The 26,449-nt window shown below is 39.2% G+C and overlaps 1 long non-coding RNA gene across 1 annotated transcript; it reads left to right on the top strand.

The window, feature by feature from the left end:
* The first annotated feature begins 1,836 nt into the window (after positions 1-1,836).
* LOC123652342 lies at positions 1,837-24,129 on the top strand. Its single transcript, XR_006741612.1, has 3 exons — positions 1,837-1,973; positions 20,655-20,660; positions 24,120-24,129. It is a non-coding gene; the product is annotated as an uncharacterized LOC123652342 (long non-coding RNA).
* Positions 24,130-26,449: the final 2,320 nt, after the last annotated feature.

Raw genomic sequence — 26,449 nt, 5'->3', positions numbered from 1 at the left:
ATAAAGTAAAAACCTAGACCATGTCTTGGCAATAGAAATGGTGTAGATATGACCAGTATCCCATAAATAATCTAGAAAAACTCTACAGAGATGGAAGCCTGATGTTAATCAGATGGGCAGGTAGAACTTGGAAATTAATGCAAATGTAACATCATTTGAATCATAGTTATCAAGATCTAAGGGTATAGGGGCTGTGCCAGTAATCCTGACACTATAATATATTCTATTAAAATATCCCAAACATTCTTTACTCTGATGCTTCAGCAACCCTAACATCAAAATTCCCAACCTCCTCTTCCCATGGAGATCAGCGAGGCTTGGAATGGGATGGAGGCATTGGATGTGAACTGCAGCTTCCACCATAGCCCCCAGTCCCATTGCTGGCTTGCTTTCTCAATTTTGAAAATGTCTATTTCAGCCTATCTCCCTTTCTATGTTTATTACTCTTCTATGTGAGAAACTGGAAAAATCTGTAAAATGAACTTCAAAGCTTTACCTTTCTCTCCTATTTATTGTCCTTCTCTGCGTTTCTCCTGGAGTAAATATTGTTGAATCTGAGCGAGGAGCTGAAACCACTGGAAAACACTCATGGCCTCTAAAAGTTATTGGCCCTCCCCTTTGCATCACATTCTTGCTCATGTGTAGACTCTGTTGTAGCAGGAAGCAAGGAAATGAATCACGTCTCCAGAACGTTCACGAGACAGTGCCCCCCCTTGTGCAACTTGCTAAGGATCCACATGGCAGGGATCCAAGAGAAAGAAAAAAAGGCTCAAATAGGATTCTTTTAGGGATTTTGTTTTCAAATATATAGAGGAGCCAAAATGCATTTCACACAGCAGTAATCCCCACCCCACCCCCATTCATTGCCTATGTAAAGGAAAACACTTTGTTTTTAGAAAGGGGAAATCCACCTCTGAAATTATGGAACACTGACACAGCATCATTCATCTTGGCAAAAGTTGATTGAGCAGATGATGTAGATCCACTTAACTTGGACTCAATCAAAGGTTTTGCTATTTTCATTTCACAGGCCAGATGTAGCTCATCATCGGTTGGAATCGATTCCAGAAGAGGTGTTAGAGTCTGTTGGTCCAAGAGAAAATCTGATCCAGGCACCAAAAAGAGCCACGAGGAAAACGGATACTATCTCCACCGATGGCCCAGCAACTTAGTCCATCATCCAGTTCAGAGTAAGCTGAGGGGTAACCTAGAAGTGATGTTATTTTATTTTTTATTTTATTTTACTTTTTGATTAAAAAAAAAAAAAAAAAAGCTTTATTGTTTCCATTTGGTCCAATGCATGGGAGGGGGCTTCAAGGTGGTTCAAGAATGGCTAGTGGTTTCAGGGAGAGGCCCAGGCAAAAGCCAGACACCAGGGGGTGCAGAGGAGCCCCTCAAAGGCCTCAGGGCCCCAAGGCTCCTCGTCGTGCTTGAGGGTGAGCCTTTGGAAGCGATATTCCCCAGCCCAGCCTGGGGGCCGGCCAGCAGGCAGAGATGAGTCAGGTGTAGCCCATCTTCTGGATGAGTTTCACCTCCTCACCCCGGAAGTGGTTCTCCAGGAAGTCAGAGAGAGGAGGGTGTGAGTGGGCAGAACCCATGGCCTGCAGCTCCCAAAGGGCCTGGTTCAGGTTCCTCTTCAAGGCTGTGGCCTCTTCCATGGAATCCTGAGTTTTGCCATTCATCTCGGGGAGGCTTCAGCATGTCCTGAGTCCAGCAGCCACCGCACTGGTTTTGCATCTTTAAGAGACGCTCAGCACCCTTTTGCTTCTTCTTGACCAACTTGCTCACGCCCTCCAGAGCCACATCTCCGGCGTCGAAATGGAAGCCCAGAGAGAGAGGTAGGTGTGAGAGGCCTGCAGATGCAGGCAGGCCAGGCGGCTGATGGTAGCCTCCACCTCGGTGGAATAAGGCTGACAAATTTGGGAGCTCATGGTTGTTCGGCAATAAGGCGTTAAGGTAGGGTAAAAAAAAAGGTGTGTTGGCTGGTCTCAGAGGTGTTTCCAAAGGTGGTGACTGGATAAGTTGCTGGAGGGTGGTCAGAGGCTGGAAGAAGGGGTGTCCCTGGGTCTTTTCCTTCCAAACACGGTTGAAGCAAGAGATAGAACCGGGACCGCCAAGAGCACTATGAGAAGTGATGCTATTTGTATTTTTAAGTTATTAAATCCCCAGTCATTGTGAAATCATCTCTCATGGCTTACTCTGGTGACTATACTGTTATATCTGAATGGATAGGAAAACTGAATAATTCATAATAATACACGGGTTTCTGAATGTAGAAAAAGCCAGAAACCAATTATACAATAAGCTAGGAATGTGTTTAATTGGGCTACTGGAGTCATCTGTGTTGACTTGAATCTGACTACTGAATAAACGCTTTATAATTTATCATAGCTCCTACAATTCAAATGAAAACAAATTTTTAATTTATTGAATACAATGAATCAATGTTACCTGATTCAGATAAGTTTAGAAGAAGTTTAGAATCTTTATATTCATCTTGTTATATATTACAATATAGATTCCCCATTCCCGTAAGATAACTGTGGGTACTCACATTTGGATTTCTCTACACATCCTTCATAAATCAAATAAGACCAACCACAACTAATGCCTACAGCATAACTAGGAAACAGAAAGTACTGTAAATTTATATACCTTAGTAGGGAAATAACACTCTTTCAAAAAATTCTGAGATGTTGTGACTACCATCTACTGATGTTATGAATTGAAATTTTTTCCCCTAAAGGATGTTGAAGTCCTAACTTTTAGTGTTTATGAATGTGATTTCTTTGGAAATAGTCTTTGTAGATGATTGAGATTTCACTAGGTTAGATCTTAATCCAATGGGACTAGTATCTTTATAAAAAGAATTGGGACAAGATCTCCATCCGCTTCCTCCATCCCCTTCCTCCCCCATGTCATCTTCTACCTCCTCTTACCCACCCCTCAGACGTGAAATATATTAAAGTATACTATAAAGCTACAGAAAGTAAAGTAGTTTGATATTGGTACATGAATAGATAAAATGATCAATAAACAAAAGAGTCCAGAAACATATAGATGAATACAATATAAATGCCCATCAGCAGAGGAATAAGAAAAATTTAAATAATGTATTTATAAAATAGAAGACTATACAGCAGTTAAAATATATACAGCCGGAGCTACCTGTGTTAACATAGTTGTATCTAAAAAAAACTTAATGGAGTGTGAAGACAAAAACAGTTAAGAATTAGAATGATATAATGTACTACCATATATGCAAATTTTAAACACACATGTAGTACTCTACATGATTTTGGATGCACACACACATAAGTAATAAAAATGTAAAAATAAGGCCATGAAAAATACACAACCTAGTTGTTAGGAGGCAATACACTGCCTTACTCTTTTTGCTAGTATTTACCTGATAAGTCTTTCTCTGTTAATTAGTGTTCAGATAGTCTTTTTCCTTTTTGAAAATTGTTTCTCTCCTAAGTGGTATATAGCTAGATTTTGTTGTTATTTTAAACCAGTCTGGTAATTATTTATTTACTGACGATTGATTGATTGTTGATACTATTAAAGTTGTCCCCCCATTCCCCCTTTTACCTACCTCCTCCCAGCCTTCCCTCTCTCCCAAACTCATCTAGCCATTACCACAGTTTTTATCAAATAAAAAACCAAATGCACCCAGATACCCAGACCTCTGAAGGTGCCTCAACTGCACAGCTGCTTGTGCAGCTGCTGGGAGTCTGCCAGGAGCCAGATGAGGTCTTTGGGATTGCTTCTCACAGTTGGCTCCCTGAGGTCGGGGGTGGGGGGAGGGGGGGAAAAGGGGGGTTGGTGGTGCTGGTGTGTGTATGTGGGGTGGCATTTTCACATGATGCTTTGCATCCCTCCGATGCTGTTTGGGAACAGGATCACAAAACTCCCATGATACTATAGGGGGAAGACATGCTTTGGGGGAATAGTAGCATAAGGAAAAATCTATTAGAATCCTCACCTCATATTTAATCACAATGCATGCGATTTGTTGCAGCTCACATTATGTCCTTATACAAACTGTACATGCCTTTTTCCATATGTGGAAAGAAGGCTGCATAGCATTATCTAATATGACATTGGTTCACTCAGCACATACTTACTTAGTACCAACTAGATACCGGACTCGGCACAGGCCACCATGCGGATGTAACACTAAGACTGACCTGACTGTGACCTTCAGGAGTTTACCACTGATCAGAGAGATTAAGTGCACAAATAGACCACCTTCCATTTGTATGGCACTGTTGAGTTCCTCGATTGCTTCCCAATATTTTTTTCCAATTAATTCGCATCACATGCTCTGAGATAATTTCCTCCCCAAGGACAATGAGCAGTGAATAAATCTCCTGGCTGGTAAACTGCGGAGAGATGGAAGCCTGTGTTGATCTCTCTTCAGATCTCAATGTGGACTCCCACCAGGAAGCAACATGCCCCTGAGCAGGGACACAGATGACCCCCTGACCCTGAGCAGCCCATGCATGCTTTCCCCTCTGTCCCCATGCTCCGCCACTCTCGTACACATCATCTTCACCTAACTCATACACATCATCTTCAAGCCCTACTGTGAAACGCACCCAGATGTCAGAGGTAAGAATTAGTTGCCACCCTTCCTGATGTTCAGAAGCTTTTTTGACCCTTCTCATAGGTGAGGGATTCAATCCTAACATTACTAAATGTCAGGAATACGGAAGTGCTGTGAGGTATTATCTTTACCATACTAAAGATCATTTAGAGTAGAAATTTAAAATGTAGATAAGCGGTCTTCACAGGTTCCAGTCCTGGCAGCAGGTTATGTTCCCCTCAGTAAGATGGGATAATAAACACACCCAACTCCAAGAGCTTTTGAAAGGATAGGATCAAGTAATACAAATAAAATGTCTGATGTAGCCCAGCGGCATGGCTCAGTGTTTGTGCGTCGACCTAGGTACCAGGAGGTCATGGTTTGATTCCTGGTCAGGTCACATGCCCAGGTTGCTGGCTCAGTCCCCAGTGTGGGGCGTAAAGGAAGCAGCCAATGATTTTCTCTCATCATTGATGTTTCTGTCTCTCTCTTCCTCATCCTTCCTCTCTGAAATCAATTAAAAATATAAAAATTAAAATAAAAAAATATCTGATGCACACCACATGTCATATGAAGAAATTGAAGCTAATAAAAGTTAAGTCAAAGTTATTTAACCCTCCTTTGGTGGTAGGGTAGTAAGTGGTAGAAACTGGATTGAGAACAGATTATTCTAGCTCCAGCCTTGGAAATATGCTCCTTTCTTGAGCATAATTACATTCAAATTTTTAAGTTACATTCTCATATCAGTAGGAAAAAAGAGAGCATGTTCCCAATATTTATTATAAATTTTATCTGTGATATTTCAGTAATATATTATGCACACTATAAGTAACACACAAAACACAAAGGCTATAAAACTAGAAATAAAGTTACACTAAAGTTTCTCTCACTTTGGATTATTCTTGCTACTTTCCTATGAGTGTTTGTCTAATTTTACTTTATATGCCTATCCCTAGTATAAAATATAATATCTTGCCTATAGCAGATGCTCAATAAACATAGCGAATAAAAGAGAATGAGGTTTGACTCTATGTTGTTATGCTCTAGACTCACTGCTGTAACATACTGACATATTTGAATGCAAATGTGTTCGAAAGCAGCGTCCTTGAATTGCTTTTTAATATAACCACTGGCTATCAGCTGCTAAAGGTCAAGCTTCAGTCGTCTTCCTCCGAGCATTAGTTAAAAGAGGGAGTTAGTTATACAGCATGAACAGCTGGTCTCCCAAAAGGGACATTTGCAAGGAGGAAGATCTTCAAAGGCATACATATCCCATTCAGAACTGTTTGTTTAATTCTCCTATCCATAGAATCTTACAGAAAATAAATGCCACTGCTGTCTCCTTAAAAGCCCTGGACCTGCTGGGGAATTTGAAATTGCTTAATAATCGTGGCTCTTAATTTTTGGTTTTTCCCCCCGCAATTATTGGAATAAACTATAGGTGTAGATCTTCAACTTGGAGGTGATTGCCTGTGGACTGGATGAGCGTGTGTGTTTTATTTCCTTCCCCACCAGATGAGAGGGCATAAAAGCAGTCACCTGTCAACCCACTCCGGCAATGAAATTCAGCAGCCTATTGTCCCAATCACTGCTCTCAATCACTCTAAACGGCCTCCAGAGGCCATCATTATTATAGGACATGTTCCTAAGAGCAGATAAATGGAGCTCCACCTGCCAGCCTGCATAGGGAAAGATGGACACTCCCGGCCAAAAATATGAAAGGGCCTGGAGCTTTATTGACATTTACATCAAAAATAGTTAGCAATGAAAGCAGCTGTTGTGGCGTGCTTTCACCACGACGTGTCTGGAATATGCTGTGAATTGAAATACAGACCTCCTGACAAGCAATTTACCTTCTGTCAGTCTCCATGTGCTTGCAGCATTACCGGGTACTCGCTGTGATAGGCCACTTAAAGCTGCACATGTGTACAGTTTGGATGAAAGATTAACTACAATTTGAGACAGGAAGCAAGGAATTGCGGAGTGTCATTCATAATGGCTTACGTTGTCATCTGCAGGGTGACACCAGAGCAAGAAGGTGCCTCTGTTGTGACTGCCTTATGGAATCGGATGTCATTCATTTTAATGAAGATCTGACTACAATTCTAATAAGCAGAGAGCAAGACAGCTCAGGACTGGAAGCATTAATCTGCCTTGTTTGTTGACATTACGGGGACGACAAAAAATGCCATAATGCAAGAAATTCTTTCAGAAGTGACTCGATACGGGCAATGGTAACACAGCGTATAACGGCCCAGAAAAAAAAAAAAAAAAAAAGATGTGCCAGGAGATCATTTCTGTATGTATTCTTCTCAGTGGATTCACTACATTGAATTCCCCCTCCCTTGAAAAATTTCTCTGAGATGAAATATGACGATGTCTCATTAGTAAAGTACCTATTGCTTTGCCTAATTCCAGGTTTTAGAATTCCAGGATCCTCCAGGCAAACTTCTGTACCAAGTTTTGGTGGCATTTTCAGAAATCAGTGGAGCATTTCTTAGGAGTAAGAGTAGATTAACTACTTAGCAGCTCTTTCCCTAAAACTGTCGCCCTGCACCATGCTATCTGCAGCTCGAGAAGGAACAGTCAGTCATGTGTAAAGAGAGCTAAATAACTGATTGGGTTTTTTCTCCCTTGGCTAAGGAGTTCATCACGTTCAATCTGGTAAGCTGTTTGACAATGTGGGGCCAATGGTTAACTGCCAAAGCTGATTTCTATAGAAATCCAGCGCCTTTTGAGTCATTACCAAGCCCACGAGTCATTCCACATTTCTTTTGAAAAGATGGCAGAGTTTCCTTTTCCTCACTAAATGTTGAGAAGATGCTCCCTGTCTCTTCCCTGTCACTAGCATTTGATTTGGGAAGTTCCTGGGAGGGTAGCTGATGAGGAAAGAAAGCAGTGAGGAAATGATTCACGACAGTGACTTTTCACAAATCCGTGGAAAGAAAGCAGTGAGGAAATGATGCCTCAGATACCCAGCGCACTTGCTCTCAGGATCATGCGTGTATCATTGACAATGCTTGAACCATCTGGTCTCTAATTCTTCCGTTTCACCCCTTTTCACCACTAGAGTCACAGGCGGTGTGTGGCCAGCATTTCTACTTCTGCTTCAGATCCAAAAGTGATCTGAAGTCCTTAGTAAGCTTAGAAATCGATGTTTTCAACCTCTTCATGCTAGCCAGACTGCTCTGAACATCTAAAACTACCTGCAAAATCAAGTTGTGTTTTGTTTTGTTTTTAAACTTTTTTTATTATTCATTTAAAGAAGGCAGATATTATTACTGATTTCTAATGTAGGCTGAAAGATGTCACTGAGCTTACTCCGGAAGCATATTCCTGCTAATAACAACTCCAAACACGTTCCTATGACTATACACTTACACGTGTATTCCAAAGGCCGTAAATTCACGGAATCATTTGTTGTGATTGGCTGTTGGGCATTTGGCGGCCACTGCTGGCTCAGCACAGGAAATTTATGGGAGGCGAGTTCTAACGGGCCTGTGTGTGTCAAAGCAGAGGCGGTGCTGTGGGCGACTCACTTTCAGTGAAACTGCCTGAATTGAGTCTTTTCGGTAGCTTCCAGCCAATAAATAGCGGAAGGAAATCACCGGCAGCTGCCTGGCTGCTGGCAGGCAGGGCTCTAAGGCAGCCATGCAAATTAACGTATTCTGGAGCCCCTCCCGAAACACAAGCAGCAAACATCAAACTTTCTCTGAACGACTTAACTTTCGCCTTTCTGTTAACTCAGCCTCGTCCGCATTCCTATTCCTGCTCCTGCTGTAAAAATGGATCACAAATGGAGTGGCTTACAACCCTATGAACTTGTGACCATACAGTTCTATAGGTCAGAGCATGAAATGAGTCTTACAGGCCCTAAGTGGAGGTGCCACCAGAATTGCATTCCTTCTGGAGGCTCTAGGGCAGAATTCACTCCCTGCCTCTTCCAGTTTCTAGAGGACACCTGCATTCTTTGGCTTGTGGCCCCTTCTTCCATCTTCAGAGCCAGCAATCCAACACTGCTCTCTCACGCTGGCCCTTGCCTCCCTCTTTCCCGTAGGACACCTGTGATTACATTGAGCTCACCTGGACAACCTCCCCATCCAAGAATCCTTAGCTTAATCCCTTCTGCAGAGTTCCCTTGGCTGAGTAGGGTAACACAGTCACAGGTTCTGTGGATTAGGATGGGGACACCTTAGAGGAGCCATTATTCTGCCTCCCACACCTACTTTACCGGCATGCTCTCTGTGTTCATTGTCTTTTTCTCCCTCACAAACTTGAGAGGTAGGTGCTGTAAGGAAGGGCTAGCACTTTCCCATGGCCTGTGAGGAAACTGAGCCTCAGAAACATTGGTGACTTGCTCAACTCTGTACTGTTTTGTGCAGAATTCTATGCTGGGACAGGAGTTTAAAACGCATCACTTTTTAAAAAACAACAACTCGCATGTTTGAATCCTTATGAGCATATCACAAAGGCAGAGAGAGAGTGCCTGGTCCCACATGATGACCTTGCATTCCAGCTATAGTCCTCTCCATGCCAGCCTCCCACAGCTTGAATCTCTGCTTCTTTAGAATCTAAAGGTGGGTGTAACAGAGAACAAACCTCTGTTGCCCTTTGTTATACCTCCTATCTGCTCTTCCGGTTAGGCCTGTCCTCCCAAAAGCACACATGCTCTTAAATAAACCTTCAGTTCAGATCAGTAAAAATCTTAAGGACAAATATTGTTAATGGCCCACTGCATTAGGTTAAGCTTTTCAGTAGATGGAAAGTAAACAGTCACAACATTACAATTCCAATAGTACAGTGGTGAGGCCTGGATTCAAATCTGAAATTCTTTTATTTATTTATTTATTTATTTATTTATTATCTAGATGACCTTGGCTGGGTTACTTTTGCTTCTCTAAAGCTTAATGCCATTTTTTTAAAGGGGGGCATTTGTGATTAATGGCATAATTATTAGTGATTAAAAAGGATGACATATAATAGTACCATGCTGGTGTTATAGTATAATAGTATATGTTTAACCTGTGTTTGTTTTTTTTCTCTTTTACTGCCCAAGAGTAATGGGACGGCTGAATCATGGATCCTAATTAGGTGTATTTGCACATTAAAGAAAGCGAGAGGGGAATTTGGGGAGAAATATCTAAAAATTTGAAATCTCAGGTGCAGAGGTGTTTCTAAATGAGCATCTTCCAGCTATTTGTCAAATTTCATCCTATGGGTGTAGACCCCAGATCACAGGGAATGACAGTCATTATAATACATTGCATGGGAGATCCCCTCAAATATATGATAAAGATGACTGCGTCATACAAATCTTTTTTTTTTTTTAATTTATCTTTCTTGGTGAAAGTATTACAGATTCTCCCTTTCTTCTCCAGTAACCCACACACACAACTCACCCACCCTCCAACCAAATACATTTTTTACCAGAGGATCATGGAAAGTTGAAAAAACAGTAAGCCAGCAGTCCTTGTCTTATCTCCTTCATTCCACTCTAGTCAACAATGGAAATATGTTCTTCCTTCCAAATCCATGCATTTGGAAACTAAAGCAAGCCTAAATAATTCAGAGTTAGAAGGAAACAATCCTAATGGAAATTTCAAAGTATTCAGATTCTACTAATTGGTCACAAAGGAAGATGAAACTCTCTCACTGTGTCTGGTTACTTTAGAAGCCCACTGCTTTCCTGCGTTTTAGATTATTCTGCATCTAAATGTCTCTCTGCAAGGCCTGATGCTCCACCAGGCTGTTCTGTCCTCCAGCTTCTCGGAGCCCTCTGGGAGATCTGGAGATCGTTCCTCTGCAGCCCCTGTCCAAATTCGCCCATCCAGCAGAGGTTTGCCCAGATTAGTGTTCGACAGCCAAATGCAGGACCCCGTGGATCTCCGGAGTTCTTTCTCTGTGGCCTTGTCCCTTCTGGTTCTCTGCTGCACACATTCCAGCGGCCAAACCCTCCCCCACTCCAGCCTCTGCTCTCTGCCTCAGCCAGTGTGCTCTCTGGCACCCCTGCCCTACAAGCTGGTCAGGAAAGTGCCTCCAGGAAGAGAGCCAGGGCGGCCATTCCCAGGGATCCCAGTTCTGCACGGCTGTTGTGCAATGTCTGAAAACAGTCCCATATATTTCCAGTTTTTAATACTTGACAGAAGGAAGGCAAGTCCAGTTCCAGTAACTCCCTCAGAGCTAGAAGCAGCAATATCACCCGTATCATTTTTAGCATTTCTTCCCATGTGTTTTCCTTCTTTTTATTTTTTTTAATATATTTTTTATTTCAGGGAGGAAAGGGGAGAGAGAGAGAGAGAGAGAGAGAGAGAGAGAGAGAGAGAGAGAGAGAGAGAGAGAGAGAGATATGTTGAGAATCATTGGTTGTCTGCCTCCTGCATGCCCCCTCCTGGGGACCGAGCCCACAACTTGGGCATGTGCGCTAGACCAGAATTGAACCCAGAACTCTTCAGACTGCAGGCCGATGCCCTATCTACTGAGCCAAACCCCCATGTGCTATTTGAATGTAAAAATGCTCTTTATGTGAGCTTTTCTTCTTTCTTTCTTATTTCTCTCCAAATTCAAGACAATTTGAAATTTGATTTCTTATTAAATTCTAGTTAAACTGTATGTCCAGGATGACAGAAATCTTTAGAATCTAGACATTAAGCAAACTGAAAGTAGAAGAAAACATCATTTAATTTATTTAAGATGAATGCAGAGTGTTATTATCCACATAACACTCCTACTCCTTCACCACCAAGAAAGTAACTAGAAATTCTGAGAAAGCGCACAACCCTTTCGGGGCCCCCATTATGTGATTCCCACTCACATCTCAAGGGGCAACAAATGATAAGCTTGACCTGTGCATGGTAACCTTCTCCATGAGACTGCAGTCACATGTATCTTCACTTTTAGATTTCATCTGGACAGCAACAGAAAGACTTGCATGGTCACATAACTAACTGAACCAAGTTAAGTTACTATAATTTCATAGTCGAGTTTCTATACTACAATACATGGTCTTTTTGTTATTGTTCAACTCCCCAATTTGAGACAGACCAAAAATTTGCTGGGACATTGCTCTATGGGGAAGGTGTGGGGGGGTTGCAGGTGGGCTGGAGGCCCTGGCCATGGGCCACTTGGGAGCTCACACAAATGCAAGTTTCCCAGTAGGTGCCCCATAACTCCCTCACTCATCTGCCTTAACCAGTCCTGCTTACTCCCACTGCCTCTGAAGGTCACATGCTTCACAATGAGAAAACCCCATGGAAGCCCCTTTCTCTCACCCCTGATTTCCAGTGTGGTGGGAGCTCTCCCGGGCTTCTGCCTAATGCATTGCCATGCAGGCCGGCCTGCAAATGTGTTGGCAGCCAGCCTTTCAGGTAGGTCAGACCTTTCCTTTCGGTGATTTATTACATGACCAATGTTTCAGTTAGATGAAAAGGTGCCATGTGCTTATGAAGAAGGACTGAGTGTCCTTAGTCCTCTGGCTAAATTCTAAACGTGCTCTCTTCTCATCCCTTAGCTTCAGGAAAACCATGCAAAGTAGGCAACATGCATAAGCATGATGGTCCCAATGGAAAATTAAGCAGGGAAAGAAAGAAGCCAAACTTCTGAGGTATATTTGGTTATGTTTATAATAGCTTATATTACTACTACATAAACCTTCCTATTTTGCCTTGTGCGTATTAGTTTTTTTTTTTTTAATTTTGGTTGGTAGGTAGCATTTTGTAAGATTTGTAAGTTTATGATGATAAAAACATTAACAAGTGATATTTTTAAATTTCTTTAAATCATCCAAAATTATTTTCTTGTTTTTGTCTAAAAGATTTAAATTAAACATACTATCTTCTATGCCTTGTGTTATTTTCAATTTTTAGGGAAGATCAAAATAATATGTAGCTTGTATTTATTCACTCTTTGTTGTAGAACATAGAAGAAAAGTTTATGCAGACAGAGCATTTTAAAGTATAATACCAACTAAGATAAAGACAACAATTTACTTATTTACTTATGAAATTGGCTAGTAGAATCCTCTAAATTGTAGAGTTTTTTCTTATGAGATTCCCAAAGATACTTCATAATAACATTTGCAAATGTTCCCATAAAAGAAGAAGTTTATGAAACATGTTTAAATATTTATGGAATGTTAAAAATGAGGCATTAATTGGCAAACAGCTTAATTAAAATGCTTTCTCAAGTAATTAGCAAAAACTACTTCCCTATCTGCTTTGCATGCAATTTGTCTTGTGTTTGTTAAACCCGCCTGTCAGTCAAACTTTGCTTCAGGTAATTTTTTTTTTCTCTCTGTGGGGAAAATCTTCAAAAAAATTACATCTGAATTTAAAATATTTTGATTATCATTTTTATCTAACAAATTCTCTTTTTTTACTTCATCTTCTATATGTCCCAGTAAACCACCATCCTGGGAATTTAGGGCCTGAAGATGAAATTCTGCATCAAGGCATTACCGAGTTTCCAAAAACACTCTCGAGAGAACAAACGGAATCAATCTAGAATCAACAAACAGTGCAGTTAATTAATGAGAACACCATCAGGGAGCTTTTTTAAACAATGTTGACGGCTGCTGCCTCAGGACCAATAGCACCAGAAGTTATTGCTGGTTTGAAAGAAGTGACTCTTAGGGTTCCCCCAAGGCACCTTTTGCTTACATTAGCTATTTACCACAACTTTTCCTTTTATTTCCACTCTAGGGGAAGTATACTTGCTTCCTAAATTACTTTTTAAGTGATGCTTATTCCTGCCAGTAGCCTGAGGTACGGAATGAAGGTACCACAGAGTAAACAAAACAGAAATCAAGTTGTAAAGAGTACTAAACAAATCTGCAGAAAAAATCTTTGTACCGTAGAGTTGTTTGCCAAACCAGGAGTCCTCAGATGGCTCATAAAGTGTTGGGGGCTTCTTCCTTGGGCCTGGTCTAACTGGAAGGGGTGAAGAGGAGATCTCAGAAGCAGGTGTTGGTGTTGGATGTGGACAGTTAGGAAGATGTAAATAGTTATTTTGGGCAACGAACCCCATTAAAACGGAAGTGACTAAAAGATGTTTAGATCTTATGATAAGATCTTGCTACATCTGAGTGTTTAAAGGCATCAACCTACAAAACTTACTGTCCACAGAATGTAAATCCTTCAAAAACAGACATCTGATTTTTTGTTTGTTGACTATTAACAGCTCCTAAAATAGTATCTGCTGCATCACGACCATTCAAAAAAAAAAAAAATTGTTGAATGAACTATTAAATGATTAATGATTGAAGTGAGTGAAATTTGAAAAAAGAAAATCTTAACTTGGTTATTAATTACCCTAGCAATTATTAGTTTTTATAATCAGCCATTAGCCATTGAGGTATAGGGCCTGGTATAAGAAATGTCCTATAAAGTTCAGTCATTCAGTAAGTATTGGTAGGAAACCTATTAGATGTCACGTATTGTATTAAACTTGGAGATCAACAGTTACATAACAGATTTGGTCTTTGCCATGTGTTTGTAGTCAGATGGGGAAATCAGATAGTAATCTAATAATTATATCAATACTTAATTGAGAAATGTGACAAGTGCTCTGAAAATGATACTGGGTTCTATGAAAGCATGTAAAAGGGTCCAGAAAATTGAAGGGGTCATATAAGGCCATTTTTAATATAATGAAAATGTTTTAAGTGCAGAAGGGGTAATTTAAGATGTGGGATTTAGGGATTCACAAAATTAGATTATTCACCTCTGCATCTTTTCTTGTGAGTTACAATGTCATCCAAAACTCTGAAATACAGAGTTATTCAATATGTCAGCTGCTTCTAGTCATATTATGCAGTTTTAAAACTTTCAAAACTTGTACACCCACATAATTCTATTTGAGTAGAATAAGTAGGCATTAAATTTAGTAAGTCTTAATTTCTTTTCCTATAACTAGGATTTTTAAACACCTTAGCAAAAAGAGGGGGGGAAAAAGATTAGTCTTTTAAGTAATGAATAACCAAATGAAGAATCTAAACTTTTTGGATTTAAAAACATTTAGGTTTCATATTAAGCACAATAATAGAAAAAAATAGATATTTATTGACTGCTTTCTGTGCTTCAAGAACTATGTTATATTCATTTACTCAATTTCAGTATTCAATTATATTTAGTAGTTTTATTAAACTAAAAAAATGTGGGGTATCTTGCCTGACAAGATTCTTGTTTTTATGCTGTTCATTTTATTTATAGTTTTTCTATATAAATGAATAAGATGAAAGATTATAAGCCATCCTGAATTTTTTAATTAAAAAAAAATTGGATTCAGACACATAAACAATGCCTCTACCATTTGTTATATTTATCATTTTGTGCTTAATACATAAAAATGTTGGGCAAATGTAGGTTCTCCATTCTTGAAAAAGGTGAATCCTTGATTTTTGTAGCTGTGTGTGTGTGTGTGTGTGTGTGTGTGTGTGTGAGAGAGAGAGAGAGAGAGAGAGAGAGAGAGAGAGAATATGCATGTTTAATTATTTCCAATTTCTTTATTATATAGGTTGTCACCTAAAAAAATTGAACTTCATCACTGAATAAAGCTGACATAGTTGGTTAAAAGCTATATTTAAAAAATTGATGGTGCCATGAGAGTTGGATAAAACAAAAAAGACAAAAACTAGAGCAGCTTGGATTTTTAGGCACACAGCCAAATGTTAGAAAACCTATACGATAAGGTAGCAACCTTCTAGCAGTGGAGTTTGGGAGGGAAGGTCTACATAAATTGCTCCATTTTACTTTACATGTTACATCTCTATTCAGAAATACTCAAGTGCTTATGTCTTAGTGAATGTGGTACTTCTCTTCACCTTGGTCTTCATACATCCTCCTGATCTCTTTTACAAATTTGCAAATTCCAGATGGTAAGGGAAGACATCTAAAGTAATGTGACATTCAGATCACATTGGGATCAAAGAAATGTAAGAGCTGGAAAGCCACACATCTGGAGTCTAATTTATTAAAATAAATGCTTTTTTGTTTTGTTTTGTTTACCAGAGGGGGACCAATATGGTGGCAGAGTAGGTGGATGTTACATTTATCTCCTCCCAGGACCAAATTGCAGCTAAAATATAGAACAATCAACCTGAATAACCAACTGAAGACCAATTGATCAGAAATCTTATAACCAAGGATTTATAGAAGAAGCCACATTAAGACTGATAGGACAGATACATGGTAAGGACTAGTCCTACTCCAATGGAAGATCTCAGCTATGAAAGTTCCACCTAAGGATGTGGAATATCAAACCCATGAGGGGTTCCCAAAACCAGAGCACCAGAGCTGGGAAGAGGTGCCCGCATAATATTTGGCTGTAAAAATCCTCAGGGATTCCAATCTCTGCCAAGGAGAGGTGATAGTCTGATAGAGACACTGGAACCTTCTTAAAGGGCTAGCACACAAAATCTTGTTTGCATTCACTCTGTGCTCTGGCAGAGAGAGGTCAGAAAAGACTAGAGTCATGTGAGAAGAGATTAGGGTTTGTAGTTCTGGGGAGAAAGCTAGAAGGGACAGCTACCAGGACCTTTATTCTTAGTCCTGATAGCCCTCCCACAATGCAGAAACCATCTTTCTTGGGTGGAACACTCCCCTCTTTATGGCATAAGCCTGGGGGAATGCAGTAGCCCCCTCCTCCTTTTGGGTTCCCTATCACCCCACCCTACAGGGATCAAGCCATGAGGGGGAGTCAGCTGCCAGGTCTGGAGTGTAGAGATCTGGGCAGATTCAGGAGATGTCAGTGACTGAGTGGTACGGCTTTGGGGTGAGGGCTATTTCCCCACTTTCCCATTAACCTGACTGGTGCCTCACCCTCATGAGAGACCCACTAGCCCCACCCTTTGAGGTCCCAGTGGCCCCACACTCCCAACTTCTAGTAGCCCCTGCACATACTAGTAATAACTAAATACTTATTCTCATCTCCCTCTAGAAACAAATCATAAATTAAGAAACTGAATTTAGTTGTATGGCTCTGGGCCTGGACCATTCATTTTTACTTCTTCCAAGCCTGACCTGAACCTTTCTACACTAGAAATCCACTACCCTTCCAACTCTTAGGCTGCTCTTGCTGAGCTCCAGCTTCTAGCAGAATCTGGGACAGACAGAGTTGTGTGGCCCTAGGACAGGGGCCATTGTTTACTTGCCTGCCCAAGTAATGCAGAGCCCTCCCTTCATGTGGCCAAATCTCAGTCTATTTGGAACTGCTGAACTCAGCTGACATCCACACCGATGACTCCCTGAGCCCCCCCCCCCCCCCCAAAGGTCTGTGAGCACCTAGAGGTCAGCCAAGCAATATATCCTGGGTCATTTGCTGAGTAATCTCAGACCCAACCCTGGCACTGAGTTTAAACCTCTATCAACCTGTTGAACACCACTCACCCTTGCCTGGTGACTCGCTAAAATCCTACTTTCTGCAACTTGAGTACTGCCGGAGGCTCTTTCATTGATTGCAACTAACAGGCAGCCGGCAGGTGGAGGCAGGCCTTGGGTGCCTTAAGGCTTTTGCTGATCTTCCCCTGAGACCTATGTTGGTAAAAGCTGGCCTTGATGCACACCTTGGTCCTCCCTGTGCACAGCCAGGCGCAGCAGGGACAGCCACAACGTGTGGATTACTTTGTAGCTCCAAACAGGTTGCCCAGGCCAGTCATAGGCAATGGCTGGCACCAGAGTCCCTCCCAAGAGGCCTCAGAGGCAACATACCCTATGGCCAACTTCAGAAAACACCAGAGCAGAATCTAATTAGCTTCATAATTGGCATATCCAAAAAAAACCCCACCAAACTCATAGAGACAACAGTATGGTGATGACCAGAGGGGTGGTGGAAGGTAGATGAGGTAAAGGGAGAATAAATGGTGACTAACAGGGACTTGACTTTGGGGTTATGAGCACACAATACAACACACAGAGGATGTATTACATAGAATTGGACACTTGAAACGTAATTTTATTAACCAATGTCAATTCAAATTCTAAAATAAAATACGTATTTTTAGAAGTAAAAACTGACCTACTTAGTCTCTATAGAATATAATGTATACCATTCAGTGGTGTAAAAAGTGAAGACTGTAGAGAAATAATAAACATGCCACAGAAAAGGAGATCTGGAGAACAAAAGTAAAAATCAAGGCATTTAAAAAATAACTTTTAAGGTGACAATACTTAAGAAAAGCACTCAATTAAGTATTGGCTGAAACAAGCATTAAGACACCAAAAATGATAGAATTGCATAGGATGAGGAATATAGAAGAATAGAGAGGAGACAAAATGTATTAATATAAATAAGGGAAGAAAGGGTTAAAAATTGTTTTGGCTCTTATTTATTTACATAAACAAGCTATTCTCTAGCAAAGAGGAAGATTAATGTAATGCTCCTGAGCAATAAAAATGAACAGGAAGGAAGTATGTTTCGACAGCAAAAATAAAAAGTCATATTTTTATGAAACTAATAATGACTAAACATATTCTCAACTCCCTCCAGTAACAAATCACAGATCAAGGAACTGTATTTAGTAGTAGCAGATTTCCAAAGGAACCAGCAAGTAGCCACAGTGTATTTTGGCATGTAATATTTAGTCTAAAAATAATGAAGCAATATCAGACACCAGAGGTAATCTACTATAGATGCAATAGTCCTCGTCTCTGTTAAGAGGAGATAATATTTTGTTGTCTGTGTAAATATTAGTAAATAACTAAATATCCTTAATCTTAAAGTAGAAGTTCCTAGGAAGGAAGAATATATTCAGTGTAACTAATTCTGAAAAATCAACCCAGCTCTCTTATCCTTCTGCAGGTTCATTCTTGAGTAGCACATTTAAAATCCTACAGTTCTGGGACAAGTCTAGGTTATTCTCATATTATAGGCTAAGTTGTATCTGATTTAAACTTATAAGATTTCCATTAGTTTTACAGCAAGATCTGAGTGATATTGTGGATTTGGATCAAATTAGAATCCCAGATAGCCTCTTTGTTTGTGGGTGACTTGCTCATTTCTCTAATTCTATTGTTGGGGCTTGGCCAGAATTTAGCCAAACTCCATGGTGGCAAGGACATCTGAGCATTTACCTCAATGTGTTCAACACATTGTCAGATCGAGAGATATATATGCATCACAGAATGGAAAGTTTTGGTTTCACAGAGCATTGGAAATACCTCCTAAGAAGAGAAGTGTCTGTTTGGATTAGATGGTTTCCAGTTAAACAGATGGGGTACCAGCCTCCTGGGTTTAAAACTGGCAGAACCTTTTAGGGCATTCAATAAAAGAATCCACAGTGTTTAAAGAGGAAGCAGAAACAGTAGGGTCAAAAACATGACATATTTTTGCATGCCAAATAAAAAACTTAACATATCTACAAGTTCAATGTGCCAATAAATTTGATTCTTTGACAAGTAAAATTACATAAATTAATGGAAATTTTGACTTTTTTTAGATTTCAACATTTTGGCCTACAGTCAATGGATTTGGCATAAAAATTTTATAGAAAATTTTTTTCTGTGGTTTAACATTATGATTGTCCATGACAAATGGTGGTTTCTTTCTTCTACTCTAAAACCAAGTCTGAAGCTACAAGTAAAGCTCAATCAAAAGTAAGTTCAAATTAATTTAATAATCATATACTTGTTACTTAATAATATTTGTTACTTAATATGCTCTTCTAAGTTCTGTGCTAGTTTCAAAAGGCAAATAATACTTTGTCTCTGCCTGCAAGACTTATTATCCAAAATATTAGTTCTCCACATTTTATCTTGTTTCCACATTCATCATTTGGGTAAGACATCCAGAAATGAATCCTAACCTAGAGGTATGACCTTCTTAAGGATCTTCACAACTGCTTGTCATTTGCATATTATTGATTTCTAGGGCAATGGTCAGGAAAACTGTGGCTCACAAGCCACATGTGGCTCTTTGGCCCCTGAGTTTTTAGTAAAGGCCAGCTTAGGAGTATCCTAATTAAGTTAATTACGATGTACCTACCTATATAGTTTAAATTTTAAAAATTTGGCTCTCAAAAGAAATTTCAATTGTTGTACTGTTGATGTTTGGCTCTGTTGACTAGTGAGTTTGCTGACCACTGATCTAGGGGAAGAAAAGCAATCTAAAATTCAACAGATAAAGCAAAGGCTTTCAGGCATTATTTAGAAATCTAAAGCAAATAAAGCAGAGGGAAGACAATTGAGTTAGTTTGGCATGATTTTCTTAGATTCTTTTGGTCTGTCCACATAGACTATTGATCATTCTATGTTCTGGAATTCAGGAGAGAAACTTGCCTTAAATATACGGATTGCAGGATGAGCCACACATGGGTAGAAGTTGAAGCTATACAGATAAATTTGTGTGGATAATGGGCATACAGAGGAGACAAAATGACAAAGGAAGTGAATATGTTGTAAAAATCAAAGGATAAAGTATTTCCATAAAAGAGTAAAATAATTTTACATGTAGAAGAGACCACATAACATAAGACCTGGGTATGATAATTTGGGTACAATTGGTGACATTTGCCTGATCAAATGAGGTGAGAAAGGAGCTTAGATTTTAGAAGTACAGAAAAAAAGGTGAGTGTGAAAAACTGGTGGTTATAAAAGACTATCTTTTTTGTAACTTATAAAACACCAAAAAGTATAAAGTGAGGACTAAAAGTTCAAATGTAAGTAAGACATTGAAGAGAGGAGTTATTTGTTGATTTGCTTTGATTTATTTACTATAATTATCTGGTTAAAATTAACTTTAGTAGAATAATTAGAAAGAACTAGTTAGTAGGATGTTGAAAATGGAAAACAGAAACCCAAGAAAGAAGAAAAAACATTTTACAGAACTCCCCTCCATGATAACAAAGAAAATTATAGAAAAAAAGCAAAAATAAAGAAAAATACTTATTTAAGCCAAAACTTTAACAAACTTTGACATCTGATGACAAACTACAGGATATATCACATTTTGGAACAAAAATGTTTAACACTAAGTATAAATTACTCATCCAATGGGTTAAAATTCATTAAAAAAAAAACATACAAAAGTCATTAACCTTTGTATATCCAATGACATTGCATTTTAATGCATACAGCAAAAGGTGTTAAAATATAAACACAATTAAACAAAGCCCTGTTGGTAGTGGAACACATTAAAACACTTTTCCAGTGAGTAGGAGCAGAAAGGAGGGAGAAGTAGGGGAGGGAAATGGAAGATATCTGTAATACTATCAACAATAAAAAATATGTATTTAAAAAAAAACCACTTTTCCAGAACTCAGTAGGTCAAAAAATCAACAAATAAGTAAATGTACAAATGATTTGAATAGCAGGTTTAATTCTATTCACAAATGCTATTTAACTTATGAGGTTAGTCTAGATAAACCCATTGTATATTGAAAATATCCTAAGTCAAAATGCATTTAATACACCTAACCTACCAAACATCATAGCTTAGTCTAGCACACATCATAGCTTAGCCTAGCCTAAACATGCTCAGAACACTTACATTAGCACACATTTGGGCAGTTATATTGAGTTTCATGAGTAATTGTCTTCCTCTTCTCACCAAAGCAGGAGACAGAGATGAGCATTTTGTAGACATGATGGAATGCAAAAACACAATATCCAAAAATGCTGAAAACACAGTGCACTGTAGAGTATTGGTTGTTTACCCTCGTGATTGCATGGATGCTTAGGAAGAGCAGCTCTCTGGCACTGCCCAGCATTACAAGAATATTGTACTGCATTTTGCAAGCCTGGGAAAAGATCAAAATTCAAAATTTGAAGGTTTATGAGTATTGCTTTTATACCATAGTAAAGAAAAAAAAATCATAAGTGGAAACATGGTAGGTTGGGGACCATCTGTACATGAAATGTTGCACAATTTAATCATGTACTAAAAAGTAAATCATCTTATCATAAAACTGGGAGGAAAAAAAGTCATAAAGAGGAAATTCATAGAACAAGAAATATAAATGACTCGGCCAAGGTGGCTCAGTGATTGAGCATTAACCTATGAACTAGGAGGTTCATAGGGGTTCAACCCCCAGGGATGGGCTTGTGGGAGGCAACCAATAGTGAATATAGGCTCACAAACAGGGCTGAAAACATGAATCCCTTGTGAAGATCGTTCCAGCAGAGCTTGTAGCTGACCAGAGAAACAACATGAGGACTCACCACACATGTGTTTGTTTTTGGGAAACAATGGAATGTAGTTGGAAGAGGAAGACAAAGCCGTTATTCAAGAAATATTTTTTTTGAATACTATCTCCATGGCAGTTACTGTTCAAGGGGTCTTTGCTACAGCAGTGAACCAAAAATACAAATATCCTTGCCTTCACAGAGCTTGCAGTCTGGTAGGGAGAAACAAACATTATTCCTATATTGGTGATATTATGAATTATAAAGTAAAATACCAGTAAATTACCAGGAGTATAGGGGCTGGTTAGGAGTATTGCTGTTTTTATACAAAGTTGTCATTGAAGGCCTACCAAGATAAATTTTGAGGAGGTATCTAAAATAAGTGAGGAAACTATCTGGGGAAAAGGATTCCAGCTTGAGAGAACCACAGAGCCAAATACCCTAAATGTGTTTCTTATGCAAGAAATCTAAAGAGGCTAGTGAAGCTAAGATGAAATTAAGGAGGGCGAAGTAATCGGAAATGAGAGACTGGTGGGCTAAGCCATTTTTAGGTTTTTGGCTTTCATTCTGCAGAAGAGAAGAGAAGAGGAACTCACTAGAGGATTCTGAGTAAAGGAGAACACTTGGCTGAGGTCTGCATTAACGAATAGGGAGTGTTAATCAATAGCCTCCTGAAGGTAGCTGACAGAGACCATGTTGTCCTTTTATTAATAATGTACTAAATGTACTAATGTCTTTAATCTGAAGTCAAAACTTCTGAGTTAAGGGTAATGCCTTACGCAGTGGTCAGCAAACTCATTAGTCAACAGAGCGACAAACCACAGCGGCTCTCGAGCCGCAGTTTGCCGACCACTGCTCTAGCAGACCACAAGCTTGTCAGAAATAGAAGTAGAGAAGGCAGATGTTTGAATTAAACCAAGGTTCTACAATAGTTGCAGTATAACATGGAGGAGACTCTGAGAGACTCTCACTATGGCGAGTGCTTTCATGATGTACTAACAGGGACTGGATTTGCCCTTACATCTTAAACAGCTACACAAGTAGAAAAATACATAAGACAACAATTTCAGACAATTTATAACAGCTCAAAACAGTGACCCCTGAAGAAAAATAATAAGTGAAGTGAGACCTACAGTTGTCCAAAATAATCACCCACAGAAACTTTCCAGAGCAAAAAGAGATCCAATCAAAGCCCAGAGATCTGGCTGAGTAGAAGAGTGAGAGCTGGAAGTTTCAGGAAGGCCAAGATGGCTCGAATATGTAGGGAGGAGTGGACTTCAGAGAAAGGAACTGCATCGAGATAGTTCTAAAATTCTGCAGAGGGTTTCTCTTGATTTTCACATACATGGGAGAAAAGTAGCAGAGGACAAAAAAGGAAGTATTCAGAAGAAAGAGAATAAGTACAGAAAGGTCTAATGTTAACAAGGGATTGGGAAAAATATGTGTCCCAATCAGCCAGAGTGCAAAGGCTTCCAAATATAAGAATCAATATTGAATAGTGTTTAGAAGGATATTACTTCAGTTGTAGGGCTCTTAATATGTCCCATAAAAGCTTTTAAAACATTCCTGAAGATTTGTGTACATGCGTATGAGCCAAACCAGTGGTCATGGACAACAGGGGGGTGGAGCATGCTTGGGGAGGGGTTTGGTATGGGAATGGAGGGATGATGACAAATATGTAATACTTTAATCAATAAAGTAATTAAAAAAATACAAATAAATAAATAAATAAATAATAAAATCAAGCCTGAAAAAAAACAAACTCATTCCAACCAACTTAATTGTGCCCCAGAACCAACAGTTAACAGTAAACATGTTTAGATTTTAGACCATAGAATCTAGAGATATAGGTATAGGCTTTAACTAGATGTTTCAATTGCTTTTATTATCATGTAACTTATAATCAAAGATTTAAAAAGCATATTAGTCATATCCCAAAGGCCTGCCTCTAAGTCAAGATCCAGAGAAATATTTAAAAGTACACATCGCTTGAGATGTCAGAAAAATGCAGCTAGTTTAGTATAAACCAATGATAGCTTATCTATGGTTGGCAAACTGTGTCTCATGAGCCACATGCGGCTCTTTGGCCCCTTGAGTGTGGCTCTTTCACAAAGTACCACAGCCTGGGCAAGTCTATTTTGAAGAAGTGGCGTTAGAAGAGGTTTAAGTTTAAAAATTTGTCTTTCAAAAGAAATTTCAATTGTTGTACTATTGATATTTGGCTCTATTGACTAATGAGTTTGCCAACCACTGGCTTAAACAATAACAAAAGCCACAAGATTTGTTTTAAAGAGAACATCAATGGTACACAATCACGAAATAATTTGCAGAATCTTGGTTCCTCGGCATGATTAGACCACCACAGTAATGAAGGAACCAGACAAAATGATGTCAGAACTGAATTAATCAGACTAGAGAAAACCACTGAAGCTTGTACAAGAGCTAACCAATCAGCTTCACCCTCAGACCCTAACTCCTAGCCCTCAGTCTCCTTGATTAAAAACCACTGGGGAGTTTGGGTTTTAAGCAGTAGTTTCCCCCTCTCCTGACATGGTGCCCTGCCAATAAACTGCTCTAATGTTTTTCACTGCAAAACTCAGGATGCAGTCTTTGTCTCTGCTGCACATCACACGGGAGAACTTTCTTCAGTTCAGTAACGCTAGCAAGGGAGTGTGGGTCCCATGGGAGCCACGGACCCAGGGACAAGATCAGCTCATCGGTAGGCTCTTCCCCATGGAGCTAACCAAGTGCTAGAAAGATTGGCAACAAAGCAAGAAACCTGAAAAAGCCTCTTGTGTGCAGGTCTAAGAGGAAGGAAACAGAAGCTGTTGTGGAAAAGTCTCAAAGTTGCCCCGATCCTTCCATTCTTTCTCTTCTATAGAAAAAAAAAAAAAAAGAAAAGAAAAAAAAAAGGCTTCAAGTCAGCGAGGGAAACCACATGTCACTTCAGGACATATGTGAATACCCATGAAAGCTAGAAAAAGGGAACATAAAATAAAGCAGGGAAATGTCCTGAACCCAAATCATTAAAGAACCTTCACTGGAAGAGAGGCAGGATCCTGAGAAGGCCCTCCCTCGCCTTAAGATCCAAGTACCTCCCCTTAACCCCACTCCCACCCCCTTGCCAAGGCATATACCTGCCTAAGATGGAGGCTCTACCAGGACTCTAGAGAGTGCTCCCTTATCACCAACACCTGGCTGGCTCGAAGATCTGCTGGAGAGGGCTCTGTGTTTATTAGATTTACCAGTTGGAAGGTCCTTTCTAGGTTAGGGCAGTTTCAGTAAAGGGGTGGAGGCAATAAATAAATAAATAAATAAATAAATAAATAAATAAATCCCACAACATATTCCAATAAATGATAGCAGTCAAAGGAAAGTGGGGCCAACCAGTTTGGCTCAGTGGATAGAGCGTCGGTCTGCGGACTGAAAGGTCCCAGGTTCGATTCCAGTCAAGGGCATGTACATTGGTTGCGGGCACATCCCCAGTAGGGGGTGTGCAAGAGGCAGCTGGTCGATGTTTCTCTCTCATCGACGTTTCTAACTCTCTCTCCCTCTCCCTTCCTCTCTGTAAAAAATCAATAAATTATATATTTTTTTTTAAAAAAAAAAAAGGAAAGTGGGAAGTAAAGTAATATATCCACACTGCTCTTCTGAGGCTTAGTTTGAAAGAAGCTAGATGAGGCTAGAGAGAATATGCCAGAGAGTGGTTTATAGGCTCAACCCAGTATGTCAGTTCAATAAGAAGTGATTACAAGTAAATTCGTATAAATCATGTTGTTTTGGCCTTGAAATTTTCTATATCTTGACAGTGGTGGTGACTGTACAACTATGTGCATGCATCAAAGCTCATTGAACTTTTAGCAAGTGAATAGTATATCTTAGTACATTTCAACAAGTGAATTTTAGTGTATATAAATTATAACTTAATAGAAGTGGGGGAAAAAACAGTAACTATAGAAATCATTATAAATAAGTGTAAACCTATAGGCCAATATTTTTGGAACCTAGATTTTTTTTTTTAATTCACCTAATAAAAAAATACACACACACCTTGAGATAAGGATTTGAGTTAGTAAAAAGGAATTCACTGCCATCTAAACTCCATATATTCACAAGAGATACCAGAAAATGAAAGAAGTTTCAGTCAAAAAGACACCCACACTTCTGAAAATCTTTGATACAGACATTCATTAGTAACACATGGAGATAGAACTATAAACATGTCTATTACCTTATTGTTTGGATTAGGAAAAATAATCAAATTAATGAATAAAAATTAGAATGGTTAAATAAATTATGATATATGTATATATATATGTATTATGTGTACAGATATATTATGTGTGGTATATCTATACTATATATACTGTATAATATATATACACACTATAGAATACTTTGCTTTTAAGTTGCAGAATAACATGATCCCGTTTGCAGGTTAAGAAAGAAAGAACAGAATGAAATAATTTACATTAATGAAGTCAACACTCCTGGATATTTGCTACTGTCAAATATCTGTACTTTACAGCTTTAACTTATTAGACTAACAGTTTCAATATTGTCAAGAGTATGAATTCTTGAGCCAGAGTTTTCTGTTCAAATGCTGATTCCACTACTATGAGCTCTGTGACCTTAGAGAAATTACTTAACCACTCTGTGCCTCAATTTACTCTTCTATAAAATAGAAATAACCGCAAATGTCTAACTCAGGATTTTTGTAAGGATTAAATGTGTTACTACATAATAA

Source organism: Pipistrellus kuhlii, unplaced genomic scaffold, assembly GCF_014108245.1.
Source record: "Pipistrellus kuhlii isolate mPipKuh1 unplaced genomic scaffold, mPipKuh1.p scaffold_m20_p_14, whole genome shotgun sequence".
NCBI classification, from domain to species: Eukaryota; Metazoa; Chordata; class Mammalia; order Chiroptera; family Vespertilionidae; genus Pipistrellus; species Pipistrellus kuhlii.
The sequence above is the reverse complement of the archived record's forward strand: the minus strand, read 5'-3'. Positions and strand labels throughout refer to the sequence as shown.